This window comes from Crotalus tigris, unplaced genomic scaffold, assembly GCF_016545835.1.
Source record: "Crotalus tigris isolate CLP2741 ecotype Arizona unplaced genomic scaffold, ASM1654583v1 scf7180000017774.6281472, whole genome shotgun sequence".
In the NCBI taxonomy this organism is placed as follows: Eukaryota; Metazoa; Chordata; class Lepidosauria; order Squamata; family Viperidae; genus Crotalus; species Crotalus tigris.
The window spans coordinates 4,386,167-4,404,764 of NW_024096625.1; positions in this window are offsets into that span (position 1 = coordinate 4,386,167).

Consider the following 18,598-nt stretch of genomic DNA (forward strand, 5'->3'; position numbering starts at 1 on the left):
GGTCAACGGTGGACCACTCCGAGTGGCGCCTGGACCCCGGCTTGTTCAGGGAGATCGCGGACAGGTTTGGTCATCCGACATTAGACCCCTTTGCCTCTCCAACCAATTCCCAACTTCCAAGATTTTTTTCCAGGTTCCCATCTCTGAGAGCGGAAGGGACAGATGCCCTCCACAGCCCCTGGCCCAGGGAGCTGTTGTACGCCTTTCCTCCCCTTCCTCTGATTCCGGTGACAATCTGAAAGATCCTGCACAAATGGGCAGAGGTCGTTCAGATTGCTCCACATTGGCCGAGATGTCCATGGTTCGCTGATCTAGTGGAGTTTTCCATCTCCCCCATGGAGGATCCCTCCAGGTTGTATTGCCCTCACCTAGGAGGTCCTTCGACATCCAGATCCTCAGTGGCTCCAACTAACCACTTGGCACTTGAGTGGCAGGCCCTGACCTGGAACTCTTATTCATCGAGGGTGATTGCCATGATTCAGCAATCCAGGCGCCCTTCTATGAATAGAATCTATAATGCCACATGGAGGAACTTTCGTCTCTGGTGTTCAGGGCACCAGGTCCAACTCTCAGCCATCACTATCCCCATAATTCTAGAGTATCTAATGGATGGATTGGAGAAAGGGTTATCACCCAACATCATCCACAGACAGGTATCGGCCCTGTCCACGGTACTTCTTTGTGATAATTCCGCCTCTTTGGCACACCACCCTATGGTGCGTTCTTTCATTAAGGGGCAACTAACACCAGGCCACCAGCGGTCTGCCGTTATCCTCTTGGGACCTGCCCCGGGTCTTACAGACCTTTACCTTGCCACCGTTTGAACCAATTAAAACATATATGCTAAGGCTACTGTCTATGACCTCGTAGCGGTCACCTCAGCCAGATGAATATCAGAGCTGGCTGCCCTCTCCATTAGAGAGGACTTCTGCGTTTTCCATGCAGACAAGGTGATCCTTTGTCTGAATCCTTCCTTCATCCCAAAGATTTCCCTGTACCACACGTCCCAGGAGGTGGTGCTTCCTAATTTCTGCCCTCGCCCATCTCATGAACTAGAAAAGCAATGGCATACTCTGGACGTTCACAGGGCCCTGCGGTGTTATATCAAATGGACTTCTGCCTTCCGTAGATTCAAGGCACTTTTTGTTTCCTTTCAGCCCTCTTCCATGGGTCAGAGGGTTTCCTCCTCGACCATAGGCAGGTGGATTAGGGCTTGCATTGCCCAAGCATACCGGTCTCAGTCATTGCCCATTCCCAGTCATATCACTGCCCATTCCACCCGTAATGCTGCTACATCAGCGGTTTGGGCGACCCAAGCATTGATCGGGGAGATATGCAGAGCGCCAACTTGGTCCCTGCCTTCCTCGTTTATCAAACATTATAAAATTGACAACTTTGCCTCTACAGATGCCTCATTTGGATGGAGGGTATTACAGCAAGTGGTATCAGCTAGTGAGACACAGGCCCAGACTAGTTCTCCCCTTAGGGACAACAGGGCTTTGGTATGTCCCACTCGTGGATTCTCCAATCATGCTGGAGAAGGGGCATTGTCTTGCCTGAATGCCTTTTCTCAGCATGGTGATGGAGAATCCATCCATCAAGTAGCATCTTGGTTCAATGATATAACTTATAATTTGTACCCTTTACAGGATAATTCACACTTATTAAACAAGTTCTTCTTCAGAATAGATCCTGAAGCAATATAATCAGAAATTATTATATTTTTCCCCTCTTCTTTTCTTCAAGAAGTTCTTGCCAATCTACATGGCACATACTCTCATTTCATTTATCCAACAGTCCTAGGCAATACTGTATATTAGACTGGGAGCTGTGGAACCAACATTGGAGTTCAAGGGACCATGAAAAGAGGTTTGGGAGACACACCCAATCTTTATATTACTGAACTAACAAACTGAGCAAAATCCTCTTCCAACACAACTCTAATGCAGCATATATACTCTTCCCTCTTATGTCCAAGCCCATTATTAGAAAAAGAGAAGCAAGATTAATGATATTAATGTTTTCCCAGGTGTGGTGGGGTTGTCTATATTGTTGCAAGCCCAGTTTAAAGATAAAGACCATAAGAACATTTGCAGTTGCCTATCTAGTTTCAGTACATAGATAATTGTTACAGCCTTCTCCATTATACTGAGGTGTTTGGTATCGTTATTCAAGTTATATTAATTCTTTCCAAATTTGCATCTATACATACAATACCTAGCCATAAGAAAGTCCTGTTTTTCATTGTTTGTTTTGATGGTACTTTTCCTTTTTTATAGATGCCTGTAAGCAATCGCAGTGCTCTGTTTGATCTGAAACCATATAAATCAGGTTCTTGTCAGTGTAGAACCAGAACCAGAGCACTGCAGCTGCATTGAAACAAATGTGGACAGTCTTCTTTTAGATTTCCTACTTAACTACATGGAAGGTGAGGGAGTGGAAGATGGGACCAGTATCTAGATTCAATGGAGCCCTAAATCTATCTTGTAATTTCTGTTCATTAACCTATTTTTCTGTTCAGAAGATTAACATTAATATAAAAATGTTTTTTTGTCCAGGATGAACCAACACTCCTTGTATTTTTGTACATATACAGTAGTGTGAAGAATTGATGATGGTTGTGATGATGATGATCATAATTGGTTTCTCAGACCTGTTGAAGAAACATTTTGCTTTCCCTCTCCTTGAATCCTCAAGCACCCAATTTCTCTAAATGGGCACCAGTTACTTGTTCCTAATGACCACTTTCATACCCAAATCATCACTGTTATACATGAGTTGCCTCTTTTTTCAAGAGAAGAAAGTAAACGTGATAAATGTGGAGTTCTCAGATGGCTTTCTTCAGTGCTGAGTTTCCTCCAAAGATTAGATTAATTGTTCTTATGATGAAAGCAGGCTTTTTACTATAGATAAACATCTTTAATCACTTTCATGTTGGAATGAAAATTGCTTCTTGGCTTATGAATGTGAAAACTGAGTGCCTGAAAAAGAGAAGTTGGGGAGATATTGCAATGTTTTGAATAAATGATTGGGTTCACCTTAGGGAGAAAGAGACTTCTGTCAGACTTACAGACCACTTTTTAGTAAATGGCTTCTACATGTGGAGTGTAATATATTTTACACATGTGAGCACTTCTTGGGAGATTGTCAGTAGATTAGTGTGCAACTTTTATTTCAAAGTGAAGCTTCCCTTTTTAAATGCATTAAATCACCATTCATTAACTGAAACATGACTATAAAGACCGAGAACAATTCATTTACTTATTTCAACAATTTCTTATTAGTTAACTATTGCTGAATGAATATAATATGAAATACTAAGCTCATTAAATATTAAAAGCAACATATACTTAAAAGCATTTTAAATGTTTATATTTGTTATTCATTGCCTTTCTTCCAATTACCTTAAGAGGAGTCTGCAGGTTTGATTGTGTGTGTGTGTGTGTGTGTGTGTGTGTGTGTGTGTGTAGGCATATAATAATTATATAGATCAGTGGTTCTCAACCTTTTTAATGCCGCAACCCCCAACCGGTCGTAAGTCGAGGACTACTCAACTGGTGCAGCACCGTTTGCAGAATGGGACTTTTGGCGGGCTCAGCAGGGCAGAGACAGCCTGGACAATTCCTATTGGCTTTTGAAAGCCAATAGAATTAGACTCTATTCAAGAGAGTCTATTCTATTGGCTTTCAAAAGCCAATAGAATAAAAGGGAGTAGCACAGCTAAGGAAAAGGGGAAAAAATGGCGGACTGCGTTGTTTGGCGACCCCCGTGAAATGGTCGTTCGACCCCAAATGGGGTCCCGATCCACAGGTTGAGAACCACTGATATAGATAGTCCTTGACTTACAATTTTCATTTAGTGACCATTCAAAGCTGCAATGGCAATGAAAAAAGTGACTTATGAACAGTTTTCACACTTATGATCACGATCATCCTCAGGATCAAAATGTGGGTGTCTTTGTGACATTTGCACTGTCCTGGGGTTGTGTCTTCATCAGCTGTAACCTTACCAACCAGCTTTGGATAAGCAAAGTCAATGGGGGAAGCTAGATTTTAATCATTGCATGCTTTGTTTAATAACTGCAGTGATTCACTTAATAGCTATGGCAAAAAAAGATCATAAAATGGGGCAAAACTCATCAACTGCCTTGCTTAGCAATGGAAACGTTGGGCTCAGTTGTGGTTATAGGTCCAGGACTATCTGTAAATGACCACTATTGTTTTACATTATTTTGTTAGCCATTTTGATGCATTTCAGTAGAAAAGCAGGATACAATTTTTTAAATTTAAGTAAAATCAATAAGTGAGTAGCCTTAAAGTCATCCAGCAAGCTCCATGGTTCAGTAGCAATTTGAACTTAAATCTCCTGGATCCCAACACTTTGCTGTAGGCCTCCAAGGCTCAGTTTTCCTTTATTCATTATTCCATAAGCCTTATTAGATTAATTGAACCAGTGGATGCTATCAGCAAAATCAGATGCTGGGATATTATCTGAAATAGACACATCCTCAGAAAAACACATCTTTATGATAATCATTTCTTCTATCCCTGCGGCTAATTAGTAGTCAAGGCAAGAGAACTACTGAGGACAGTTCTCTGGCTTGTTCTGCTTGCTCGCCTGTGAATGATGCTATTAATATTGCAAGAAAGTGCTCTACCTCTGCCTTCCAGGCTTGTTTCTCCAACAAACAGCAATGACTTTGGCTATTCAGTTCCTCTCCTCTCTCCCAACATCAGAATTACATTTAGATTTATGTGTACCACATAAGCCATAAATTTAAGCTCAGCATTTGTTATAGTGCCTTCCTTGCTAAATTTTAATGTTTTTTCCAGGATAGAAAATCAACATTTTGGAAGTTGATAGGGGAAAATTAGATGTGTGTGTATTTAAAAAAGCCACCCAATATAAACCACTATAATCCATTGTTCCACCCAAAGCCTATGTACAATAAACACAATTATGTAAATTGAAAGGAATCCAATTAACTGGTGGTGATAGGAGAATAGAATTTCTTTCACTTGTATCAAGTTTCTCATTTAATGTATAGGCGAGATATTGGGAAAGAGAACATGGAACTTGAAAGCAGAAATCCTGCTTATCATTTTATTCATATAAAAAGTAAGTATTGTAAAGATGTGATGCTTTAGGTATCTGGAATGGCATGCACAAGTGAGGAGGAGCATTCTCCAGTTAGTGAAGAGAGAAAAATATTATTTGTACTGAGTTTTCAGTTTGGAGCTGGGAGAAAATTAAAAAGTGAGAATTAGAATGCAAGGCCATTCTCATAGTCAGATGCTGAGTTAGTGACTACACCATCTGCTATAGGAATATTTATGAGTTTGTAGAATGTTCTGCTTTAAATCTGCAAAGAAATAAATAAAATATCAAGGGTACTTCAAGTCTTCAATGTTATCTCCCCATATCTATATCCTACACCTCTGTGTCTGGACTCTATATTAATTCAGGAAATGGAGGGAAATTCACCATAAATTATGGAAACTATATTTACGGCATGATAATCATGTGATCTGAGGGTACAGGATTTTTTTTTTAAAAAAATCTTTTCAGAGATCTGCATTATTGAAAAAGCAATTAAGATTCTTTGGATGTTTATTGTATCACTCAGTTTTCAAAGCTTGAAAGCCACTGGCAAAATCTATTATTTTATTCTCCTGAATATTGCAGTTAGTTAAAGACGCTGAAGTCTCAAAAGCCAGGAAAATGTCAATTCTTTTAGAGCCTTCCATGATAAGCATATGCTAAACTACTCTCTGATTTTTCTGTCCTGTGTTCAATCACTAGACCTCTCTAGTTGAAATAATTGTTGAAGGTTATGATAAATTTCTGATATAAATTCTGAAGTTATTGCTTGCCAGAACTGGGTAGTCCTGAGTTTCTTGTACCAATAGTCCAGCTTGTTTAACAGTGTCTTCATACATAGTTCCTTGCTTTGTAAGGTTCTTATCCTTATTATCAAAAGATAGTAATATGTAGGGTACATAAAGCCTATGCCAGTGTATTAAATCTTTTTTGAATAGCTTCCCATCACCCCTTATAATATTCAAAGGGAATTTCCAACTCCTACAGCAACCATAACAATCAATAGTGTTTTCTCTTTTGGCTCTTTCAGAATTACTTAACATCTATTTTAATAAGTGTTAACTTATTATATTCTTCTGGTAATTCTACTATTCTTCTCTTTTTAGTGGGCAATAATCTAGTTCACTCACTGATATAAAATACCCAGTCTTCAACCTCATAGTTTATCCACTTTAGAACCAGGTTATTGTCTCATAAAATCATTGCAATGGCAGTATTAATGCTGGCTATTATTTTTAGAGGCCAGTTCATAAACTTCATCATAAAGATTTATGTCTTTTTTTACTTGCTTAAAGTTTTCAGACTATGGTCCATATCCTGCCATTGATTTTTTTTTCCCCTGAAGAAAATCCAGGCTTTTTTTATATTATTGTTACAATTGGTTCCTCCTCTGTGATTTAATGCTGCAAAATCAAAATGATGCAATTTTATTCCTAACATAAATTTATTAATGTTGTACTGCAGAATTGATGCCATAAAACATAATCATTCTCAGTCCAAAGGGTAAGTGCCGTGTGGATCTGACAGAACTGTGCATCATTGTGAGAAGCCCCCATTTTTCTTAATATTAGCCTATGAAAACAAAGTTATCCTTGAGTGATGTTGCTATTATTTTGCTGATGGTGAATCCAAACAGAACATTGTTCCCAGACTGAAACAGTAGAGACAACATAGCACTGGCATTTATATTCAGACACTGCCCATCGTCAAATAACACCTAAACAATTTTAAAAAAAACCAATGTACAGATTAAAAAACAAGATAAAAGTCCAGACAGGAATGGTGGGGAAAGAGTAAAAAGAACAGCAATCTGATCTGAAGTATAAATATACAAGTAGCTTGATAGAGTTTCGATCACTATATAACTATCCACCCATTACATAACTATCAATTTTTAAGATATTACATTAAGCTATTTTTATAATGTTTCTATATATAGAAAAGGAAACACAAGAAAATATACAATAGTTATCAGATAATTGGCAAGATGCTGTGAACAAACATAATCCCTTGTCAAAGCATAGCCTGTATAGGATTATGAGCTAGATTGTAAGTGGAAGAAATAATAGTACTTCTGATCATCTCTGTGATAGGAAAATGCACAGCTGTAATTGAAGAAATTATTGCCAGCCAAATATATGAATATGTGCATAGCCCAATTCATAGAAATATTTTCCCTTTCTAGAATATGAATATGTGTGAGGATGCAATTGTTCAGAGTAAACAAATCTGATAGCTAGTCACTTGGTGTATTCAATATAGGAAATAATTTGTGAATATAAAGCCTTTAGCTTTACGACAATAGCATTTCATAAAATTTTAAATTTACAATTGTGGGGAGAAAACAATGGGATTTCCAAACTGGATTAATCTTTAAAGAGCTATGAGAAAGGGCATGCTCAGTTGTGGCACTCATTTTACTGAAAACCGCCAGCAGAAGGCTATACCTGGAAAATATATTACTGTTCTTAACACAACAAATGAACATGCCCCTCTCTTTTCAAACATTTCACATTTAAATTTTAATAATTTAGTTTTCAATTTATAGAAATTTATATCATAGCTGGAAGGAATCTTGGAAATTGTGTAACACAACTCTTTTCATCCTATTGGAAGACTAGCTTTTACTTATTCTGTTTCATTCACTTTCTTTTCTAGAAATAGATCCATTAATAGATCCATTAATATTTTGCTAGTATTTAAAATTCTTTTTAACTATCCAATAGTCTTTCCAGTTTGGGCACCGAGCTAGAAAATCAGAGACCATGAGTTCAAGGAAACTACAGACCAATCAGTCTAACATCAATATCTGGGGAGATCCTGGAAACGTTAATCAAAAAACAGATCTGCAAACAACTAGAAGCAAACAAAGTAGACAGCATGAGTATGTTAAAAACAGATCATGGCAAACCAATCTTATTTCATTCTTTGAAAAAGTGACTAATTAGTAGACCAGAGAAATGCTGTGGGCATAGTATACTTAGATTTCAATAAGACATTTGACAAAATAGACCAGAACCTACTTCTTGGTAAGCTAGAAAAATGTACAATTGAAAACATCATGACCAGATGGATTTATAGCTGGCTGACAACCTGCACTCAATGAGTAGTCCTTAATGGTACTACATCCACATGGTGAGAAGTAAGCAGTGGGGTACCTCAATGTTCTGTCCTAGGCCCAGTACTCTTCAATATCTTAATCAATGACTTAGATGAAGGAATAGAACGGGAACTCATCAGAACTGCAGATGACACTAAATTGGCAGGAATAGCTGACATCTGTAAGGACCCACCCCACTTTGCATCTTAAGAAGACAGAACTCTTGGAATAATTCTTCCAACAGGAATCCTTTATTAAGAGAAAATGGTTGCAGGCGTTCTAGACAGGACTTGGGGTTCAAGCTCTCCCATTCGAGGTTTTAAGGGGTTCCCCAGTAGTCCCACCCAATCACCCCCCCTTCCAGTGACAGTTTCAGGCATCACGATCCCACCCCTTTTTTCCTTTCTTCCGTCTGGATGGAGACTTCAGATAAACTACATGAAAGGTAAATAGCCTCCTTTGTTATGATAAAGTCTTTTGGTGCTAACCACATTCAAACTCTTTGAAGTTGCAATACACACATTCAGTTCCTTAGAAGTATACTAAAGGAAGTGAGGGCCATAAAGCCCCTTTGTTCTCCCCCTTCTCTCCCTCTTATGGCAGAATCCAGAGAAGGCAGAATTGGGGTTTTCTATATTTGATAACTAAAGATGAAATATAATTGGATTCTGACATCTGGCCCCCTCAAAAATAAGAGAGATCCACCTGGAAATAAAAACAAAACAGGTATAAAAGTTAGTCAGGCTTGTTAGGATACTCTGTGTGAAACTTCTTCAATAGCTTTGGGGCTCTGACATGACGTTTATGGACCCACTCGTTTTGTGAGGGAGGGAGGTGTTTCCAGGCAACTACGTACTGAGTTGCTCCATGATATCTCCTAGAGTCAAGGATTTCCTTTATTTCGAAGTGTTGTTCGCCCTTCACCATGATTGGAGGTGGGGGGGATTTTTGGCCATAGAGGTGACTGATGCTCTCTTTTCAGCAAGCTGCAATGAAAAATTGGGTGTATTTGCCTAAGATTTTTGGGTAATTCTAATTCTACTGTTACTGGATTTATGATTCTTTTAATTGGAAAAGATCCTATATATTTTGGTCCAAGTTTTTTACAGTGCTGCAGGGACTTTAGGTATTTTGTAGATAAGTACACTATTTCTCCTATAATGAATGGTGTAGGCTCAACCCTTTTTTTATCGGCTTGTGCTTTGTATGCCTGGCTAGCTTCATCTAGTGCTTTTCTAACTATTGGCCAGGTGTTCTATAGTTTTTCCATCCATTCTTTCAGTGAAGGGATCGTTGGTTCGTTTGGGGTTAATTCTGGCATGGGGCTGAAACTTTGACCGTTGGCTATTTGAAAAGGAGTGTAGCCTGTGCTGGAGTGGACTGCATTATTGTAGGCAACTTCTGCAAAAGGGAGTAAGTCCATCCAATCACTCTGTTGGAAATTTAAAAAACATCTCAAATATTGCTCAAGTACTGAATGACAACGTTCTGTTTGTCCATCTGTCTGAGGGTGATGGCTAGATGTCAGTCCCTGAGTGGTCCCTAAGAGGGATAAAAATTCCTTCCAAAATGCAGACGTAAATTGCACTCCCCTATCAGAGATGATGCGTTGGGGTGCCCTGTGCAATCTGTAAATGTGCTGGATGAAAAGTTTTGCTAAGGCCTTTGCAGTGGGAATCTTTTGGCAAGGGATAAAGTGCACCTGTTTGGAAAACAAGTCCGTGACTGTCCAGATAACAGTATTCCCATTGCTTTCTGGCAATTCCACTATAAAATCCATGGCTATTTCCCTCCAGGGGGCTGAGGGATTTGCCACTGGTTGTAATAGCCCTGGCGATTTCCCTTGCAACCTCTTTGCAGATGCACATGTTGGGCAGCTGGCAATATAACTTTCTATGTCCTTTTTCATGGATGGCCACCAAAATTGCCGTTTAATTAAATGTAAAGTTTTTACAAATCCAAAATGCCCTGCTGATTTTGTGTCATGGCAAAGGTGCATGAAAGTGACTCTTTGAGTTGTTGGTATATATAACTTTTCCCCTACCCAAGGCAACCCGTCTCTCATTGTGCAGACATTTTTGTTTTTCTGGAACCATTCATCTGTTTCCAAACTTTTTCTGAATTCAATTCCAGTTTGGCTGTCCAGTTGTGGTTTTAATTTGGCTTGGGTTCTTGTGGTTACTGGTACTGCCAGTTGTGACTCTGCCATTATTGGTCTAGAGTCTGTGGTTCGTGCACCGTTATATTGAGGCATGCGAGGAAGTTCTTTCTTCCTGGTAAATGTTTGAGCTTAAATTGGAACTGGTGAAAATGCTGGGACCAGCAGGCTTGTTTGGGATTGAGTTTCCTGGATGTTTTCAGGGCTTCTAAATTTTTGTGATCAGTCCACACCTGGAAGGGGATTTTGTTGCCTTCCAGGAACTGTCGCCACGTGAGTAATGCCCAACGTATCCCATAAGCCTCCTTCTCCCATACGGGCCAGCGCTGTTCTGTTTCCGTGAGTTTCTTGGATGTATATGCACAGGGTTGCAATACCCCTTCATTGTTTTCTTGTAATAGAACAGCCCCCACTGCCACATCACTTGCATCTGCCTGTATTACGAAGGGCTTGTCCATGTCTGGGTGCCTTAGTACTGGTTCGGCAGAAAAAAAGTCTCTTTAGTCTCTCAAACGCTGCTTGGCACTCCATTGTCCATGTTAGTTGCTGGCTAGGTTTTACTGAGGATGCTCCCTTCATTTTTAGTAAGTTAGTGAGGGGAAGGCTATCTGGGCAAATGAGGGGATGAATTGGCGGTAAAAGTTTACAAAGCCCAGGAAACTTTGTAGTTGCTTTCTTGTGCGGGGTGGTGCCCAATCTAATACTGCTTTGACCTTCTCTGGGTCCATTTCAATGCACTGGGGGGATATGCGATAACCTAGGTAGTCTATCCTTTCCTGGTGGAATTCGCATTTTGAGAGTTTGGCATATAGGTGGGCGGCTCGCAGCTTCTTTAAAACCGCTCTGACAAGGTTGACATGTTCCTCTTTTGTTTCGGTGAAGATAAGAATGTCGTCCAAGTAAACAAGGACCCCCTTAAACAGGTGCTCCCTTAGAACGTCATTGATTAATTGCATAAAGACTGCAGGGCCCCCTTGTAATCCAAATGGCAAGACTTTGAATTGATAGCACCCCATGGGGCAGTTAAATGCAGTCTTCCATTCGTCCCCTTCCTTAATTCTCACACGATAGTAAGCTTCCCTTAGGTCTAGTTTAGAAAAAAATTTCCCTTTCGATAGGTGTGACAGCATGTCTTTCATGAGGGGCAGAGGGTATAGGTTGCTTTCACTGATTGTATTCAGGGCCCTATAATCCACGCATAAGCGTAAAGAGCCGTCCTTCTTCTCTCTAAAGAGGACCGGGGCAGCCACTTTAGGCTTGGCTGGCTCAATGAAACCTCTCTCTAGGTTTTTTTAAATAAATCTTTCCATTTCCTCCTTCTCCTTTGGGCTCATGGAGTATAATCTGGGCTTCGGGAGTTTTGCCCCAGGCTTGAATTCAATGGTACAGTCTGTGGGTCGGTGGGGGGGAAGCTCATTCGCCCTCTCCTCACTGAAGACTTCAGCAAGGTCCCTATATTCCTCTGGTATTTCTGTTAATCTTTTTTCCTCTCCTATGGATGCTTTTTCTATTCTTGATTCTGGTAGCCTCCCTTGGGGTTTTAAGTCCATAGGGTCCCCCTTCGGGAATTTGATTTCTGTCGTCCTCCAATTTACCCAGGGGTTCCATTTTTTCAACCATTCCATCCCTAGAATCATTGGGCATTCCATACCTGGGGTCACCACAAACGTTATGTCCTCTTCATGTTTGCCCAGGGAGAGGTGTATTGGTAGAGTGGCTAGGGTAGCTGGCACCCCCCCCCTGCTATGGATCCATCTAACTGGCCAAATGAGATTGGTTGTTCCAGTCTCCTCGATGGGATGTCCAGATTACCCACTAGTGTTGGGCTAATGAGGCAGCGGGTGCAGCCAGAGTCTATTAAGGCTTTCACCTTTACAGCTTCGGGCATGGGGAGGATTAATATAGTCACTGTCTTGAGGATGGGTGTGATGTGTCCACTTACCAGGGGTTCGCCCTCTGAGGTGTCATCTGAGGCATCCACCGGCCCTGTGGTGTAGGCTGGAGTTCTTTCCCCTTGGTGAGCAGAAATGGGGGGTTCTGCAATTTCCATCATTCTCATGGCCATTTCTTTTGGCTTAGCTGAAGACTTTCCGGATTTGTTGATTGGGGATCTGTCTGGGTTGTGCTGGGGGGCTTTGGAGCGGCATTCTACAGCTCGATGCCCTTCTCTTCCGCACTTGAAACACCCCATTTGCTTCTTGGCTGTAGCCGATGATTTCACCGGTTCGTGTGTTAGCTCAGGCGGGGGGCGGCTCCATTGTTTTCCTCGGCAGTGTCTCTTCAATATGTCGATCTCTGCTTCCTCTGCCAAGATGTACCATTCCTCAAGTTGGTGTGGGTCCCCTCGGGGCAGGCAAGTGTCATATAGATCATAATTTAGTCCATCTTTGAAATGGCTAAGGAGGATGTCTTCTGGCCAATTCAGTTTGCTGGCAATGGCCCGGAATTCTTGTGTATATTCAGCCACTGGGCATTTGCCTTGCCTCATCGTTTTTATCCTTTCACGGGCTTTGCGATCAGCCAGGGGGTCTTCAAATCGTCTTCTCAAAGAGGACATGAAACGGTTGAAGTTACTGAGTTCTGGGGCATTGGAGTCATGCAAGTTCACCACCCAATCTGCAGCCGGTCCATCCAGGGCAGATTGCACGATCCGGATGTGGGCTTTGTCGCTGGGAATGTCCTGCCCGTATTCTTCCATGTAGCTGAGGACTTGGGTTAGGAAAAACCCCAAGCGTGTTGGCTCCCCTTTGAATTTCACCTCCAACGGCGGACGTCTTGGAATGGATCAGTGCCTCTGTTGTTGGTGGTAGTGTCTTCTGTCCAGATTGCCATCTGTGGTCCAGTAGGGGGTGGGGACTACTGGATCAGCAGATATCCCCGGGGGTGCAGGTTCCACGTCCCCCTCGGTGTCTCTCCCTTTGCGGCTCCAGGAGCTGGGGCAGCCGTAGGGCTCAGGATTCTCCTCTCCTAGGGAGCTGAGAGTTCTCTTCATCAGGTCAATAGCTTTCTCTGGGATCCAGTCTGAGTACGGTGCCCAGCTTTCTCTCTCTTCACTTGCGTGCAGGGATTTCTCCATCTCCTGCTTCCATTCTGGTTGCTTGGTCCCCCATCTCAGGGTCACCTTTCTTGATTCCTTTCCCCACTCACTTTTCTCTCCAATGCCCATTGACCAGCGAGGCTTGTGGTCCCGTATCTCCACCACTTCTTCTCCTGAGGAATCTGACTTCTCGGATCCCAACATCTGGCAAGGTCAGCGGCTCTTTTTCCAGGGAGTTTTCCCCCTCTCTTGCTCCATTGTCTGACATGGTAAATTTTTGCAAAATCCCCCGGCAAGGGTCTCCCTTCCAGGTGGATTAATTTTGCAAGTCCTGTCTAATGTAAGGACCCACCCCACTTTGCATCTTAAGAAGACAGAACTCTTGGAATAATTCTTCCAACAGGAATCCTTTATTAAGAGAAAATTTGGTTGCAGGCATTCTAGACAGTACTTGGGGTTCAAGCTCTCCCATTTGAGGTTTTTAAGGGGTTCCCCAGTAGTCCCACCCAATCACCCCCCTTCCAGTGACAGTTTCAGGCATCACGATCCCACCCCTTTTTTCCTTTCTTCCATCTTCCATTCAGATAAACTACATGAAAGGTAAATAGCCTCCTTTGTTATGATAAGGTCTTTTGGTGCTAACCACATTCAAACTCTTTGAAGTTGCAATACAACACATTCAGTTCCTTAGAAGTATACTGAAGGAAGTGAGGGCCATAAAGCCCCTTTGTTCTCCCCCTTCTCTCCCTCTTATGGCAGAATCCAGAGAAGGCAGAATTGGGGTTTTCTATATTTGATAACTAAAGATGAAATATAATTGGATTCTGACAACATCTCAGATCCAAAAAGATCTTGACAAACTTGATAACAGAACGTCCTAACCGCGCTTCGCAAAAGCCAGGAAACAGGAACGTTGCAGTATTCAACAAGCTTTATTCACTATGTTGAAACTAAGTTAGCACTGGAACGAAGCTCCATTCATTGCCCTAAATACATTCCTCCACCACACCCAGAGTACACACCCCAATTGACGGTTAATTGGTCATCTGGAATCCACCTGTTCCCCTCCCCATACCTGCCTTGTGATAGTCCTCCACCCTACCTACGCCCCGATCCAGCTAGTACTTATGTTCAAACCTTGCATTGAGTCCACGCCCCGATCCAGCTAGTACTTATATTCAAACCTTGCATTGAGTCCATGCGTTCCGTTCACGCCATTCTCATCCCTAATGTCCCACTCAACCTCTTCCTATAATACCCCCTCCCGGTATCCAAGTGTTGTCAGACCCAGCGTCCCAGTTCCCATCATTCACAGAGTCACGGTTCCAGCAACATAAGCCATAACAGTTTTAACAGCAGTCGGCTTCTCCATATTCCATTTCTATGTAGCCTCCGTCCGGTTATGTGCTGGCAACATAGGATGTTCATGTGACCCGTTCGGCCGCCGCTGTTGGCGATGTAGCTCACGAAGCTACCGGACTCGGCTGGAACACAGGGTTAACTGGAACATTCTGGACTTTGGAAGGTCAGTATCACGCTGGGTCTGACACTTGAACAATGGACCTTACACAACAAAATGAAATTTAATGTAAAGAAGAGCAAAGTTTTACATTTAGGCAGGAAAAACCAAAGTACAGATTGGGCAAGACCTGACTCAAAAGCAGTAATTGTGAGAGGGACCTTGGAATCCTAGTGAATGATCATTTGAATATGAGCCAGCAGGGTGCAGCAGCAGCCAAAAAAACTAATACATTCCTAGGTTGTATAAATAGAGGCAGAGAATCAAGATCACACAAAGTATTAATATCGCATTATAAAACCCTAGTAAGACCACAGCTGGAATAATGTATTCAATTTTGGTCACCATACTATAAAAAAGATGTTGGAAAAAGTTCAGAGAAGAGCAACTAAGATGATCAAAGGCCTGGAAACTAAAACATATGAAGAACGGCTGCAGGATTTGAGTTTTGCTAGTCTAAAGAAAAGAAGAAATAGGGGTGACATGACAGCAGTATTCCATTATTTGATGGGCTGCCACCGAGAAGAAAGGGTCAACTTATTTTCCAAAGCACCAGAAGAAAAGACAATAAACAATGGTTGGAAACTGACCAAAGAGAGAAGCAACCTGGAACTAAGGAGAAACTTCCTAACAGTGAGGACAATTAACCAGTGGAACAGCTTGCCTTCAGAAATCATGGGCGTTCCATCACTGGAGGTTTTTAAGAAGAGACTAGACAATCACTTATCTGAAATGGTACAGTTTCTTTTGCTTGAGCTAGAAAACCTCTAAAGTCCATTTGAGATTCTATTCTGTTCTGTTCTTTCTGTTCTATTCTGTCTCACCTGAGGCTTAAAGATAACTGGATGACTTAGGACAGTCCCAAAATAACTAGAAAGACTTATCCAGTTAGTGATCGGGACTCATAATACCGACTCATAAGTCTTTATAGAAAACTCTCACTAGTGAACAAATAAAAAATCAAAATACCAGCTCTCCAACAATCAGTGAATAATCAAAGACCCACTCACCTCAATCAATGAGCAATCCAAGTGCCTCAGATAGTTCTCAGTGGGACAAAGATAATCCTACCAACTTTAGACTATGCTTTTGTCTGTTACATTCAGTAATAGACAAAGCTAACTTATATGCTCAGAGGAACAGACTTTGTCTAGGAGGCTCCAAACACCAAGCAGTTACAGTTATTATGAATGATATTGTGGCACTTTTTAATATGGGAGAACTCTATGCAGAATATTTATTCCCCTCCCCCCTTTTCCTTTTCCTGGTATTTTTTGTTTATTTTATCTTGTCCATCAACACTCATTAAATTTAAGGAACTCTCAAATAATAATAAATGGAAAATGCCAACCCAAATTGCTTATGCAATCCTTGAATATGAAATTATATATCACTGCAGTACTTTCCAACTATGACTGCATATAGTATATTTCAGTACTGAAATACCCCATGGGACAGCACTATTAAAACCTCCAGGTCAGAGTATCGTACTGGTTGCTGTCTAGAAAATATGGATCACAACTGATGCAAGAACGTGCCAGACTATTGCCCATGCTGAGAAAAGCTGGTGGGTGATGTAGTCCAATGCGCTGGGAGTTTGTTTGCTTCTTCCTGCTATGAGTCAATTTACTAAATTGTCATAAAGCGCCTTTATATATATCTCAATCATGCAAAGCCTAATCATGATTTTGTTCATGTAATGAATAGTTCACTTGTCAATTGCCAGTCATTTTTGTCTTTTTTCCCCTCCCCTCCCCCCACCGCAAACCCAATTCTCAATGACTCCCTAGAGCATTTTCAGAAAAGAGGCGTATCATTGGCTCATTCTTAAAGATCATATACCTGAGATATTTTATCTTGAAAACTCGGTCTTGTATAAATGGCAATCAGCCATACATAATACTCTTCTGAACTATTGGATTACCTTGTCAAAATGTTCTCATGACAATGCACAGCACATTATAGTTTTATTTGGCAACATAATGTTCTTTTTTCAGCTTTCTGTACCATTACATAAACTATACCTCTAATTAATTTTTAATATCAAAATAACTATTCTATTGTAAATATAAATATGTTCCAAAATATTGACAATGTTCTCTGTGAGATTTGTTTGTACATTTTGAAATTTTGATTGTACAATAAGGACTTGAAGAAAAAGGTATTTCTTTATTAATCGGTGGTGTTCTATAAACCATTCCTTTTTAACTTTGCAAAAAGGATTTTATTTATCTCCCAAATCAGATTTTTTACTCTTTCAAGAAAAAGCTGGGTCCACCACCAAGCCTAACTTTCTTTAGCATCTTTAAAACAGAACCATAAATGCTGTGCTGTTTCTTTTTTTCACCCAACTTCCTGAGAGTTTGTTTTGCAAAAGAAGTTTTTTTTTCTTACTTCTCTGGAAGTGTTTCAGAAATTTATTAGAATTTTTTTATTATGCTTTAGAGCATGTTTTTTTAAATTGTGAAAAGTATCTTCCCCCCACCTATTGCTATCTGCTCTTAATCTGAAAAAGTTCCAATTAGATAAAATGCAATGGGAGTTAAGCTAAGGCATGGGAAACTAGAAATAGAGGAATTCCTGGCATAATGAGAAAGAAGGACTAATATTAGGTTCTTGGACAAAAGAAAGAATATAAAAGTAATAACTAAACAAAGAAAAATGTGAAAGTAGCACTTCAATGAAAATATGAGCAACTTCTAAATAAGTGGAAATACATCATATTTTCTAACTAATGCTAAATTTTTCATTCAATCAAGGAGTGTGAAATGTTTTATTTCTACAAAAAGGTAAGGGTCTTTTAGAGGTTATCTAATCATATTCTGTAATACTTGAAAAAACATATTTTAATTAATTAAAATTAATATTTAACATAAAACCAAAGCTGCCATATAAGAGACCTATATAATTGCAGAATTGGTGAGGGAAAATAAGTCATCAACTAGGGTTTGCAATGACTATAGAAAAATTAACTGAATTCAGTAGATTGACAAAAATCCAAATGACTTTTGTTTGGGCATTCAATAGAAAAGCAAACAGAAGGACTTATATGATCATTGCATTTGGTGTTATTGCAACAATGCCCAAGGACTCACTCTCTCCAGTATAGATTTAATTTGCCAAATTACAAATTATATCTTCTTTATACAAAGATATAAATCTTGTTTGACTTTAATGGCATAGACTCTGCATAATTCTTTTTATCACTCTGGCTTGAAAAACCCTTATTGTAAACATCCATAATAAGACTTGACCTTAAAATCTCCACAGTTTCAGCAGTGAGTATTTGAAGTTCAGGAATAACTTTCAGGAGATGATAAGTCCTTACATATATATCATTTAATGATATTCAATTCATGATGTACCTATTTATTAAAACATGAAAAAATATATGATCAAATACTTACCAAATGAAACATTAGTCTAGCAGGTAATCATACCTCCATCACTCCCTTACTGATCATTGACAGGCTTTCAGACTCTGAGGTTCACCTACCATCCCCTAAGCAAAAGTGTACTTTAAAGTGCAGAAGTGTGGCAGGCATCCAGCTTGCTTTTTGTTGATTGGCAGCCAGCAGCACTGGCACAGAAAAATTTGCTTTATTGTTGGATTGCCATCTTGCAATTATTTTGTAGTTAATTTTGTCCTGGTTTGGTAAATTGTCTATTATTTTGTTCTTTTAT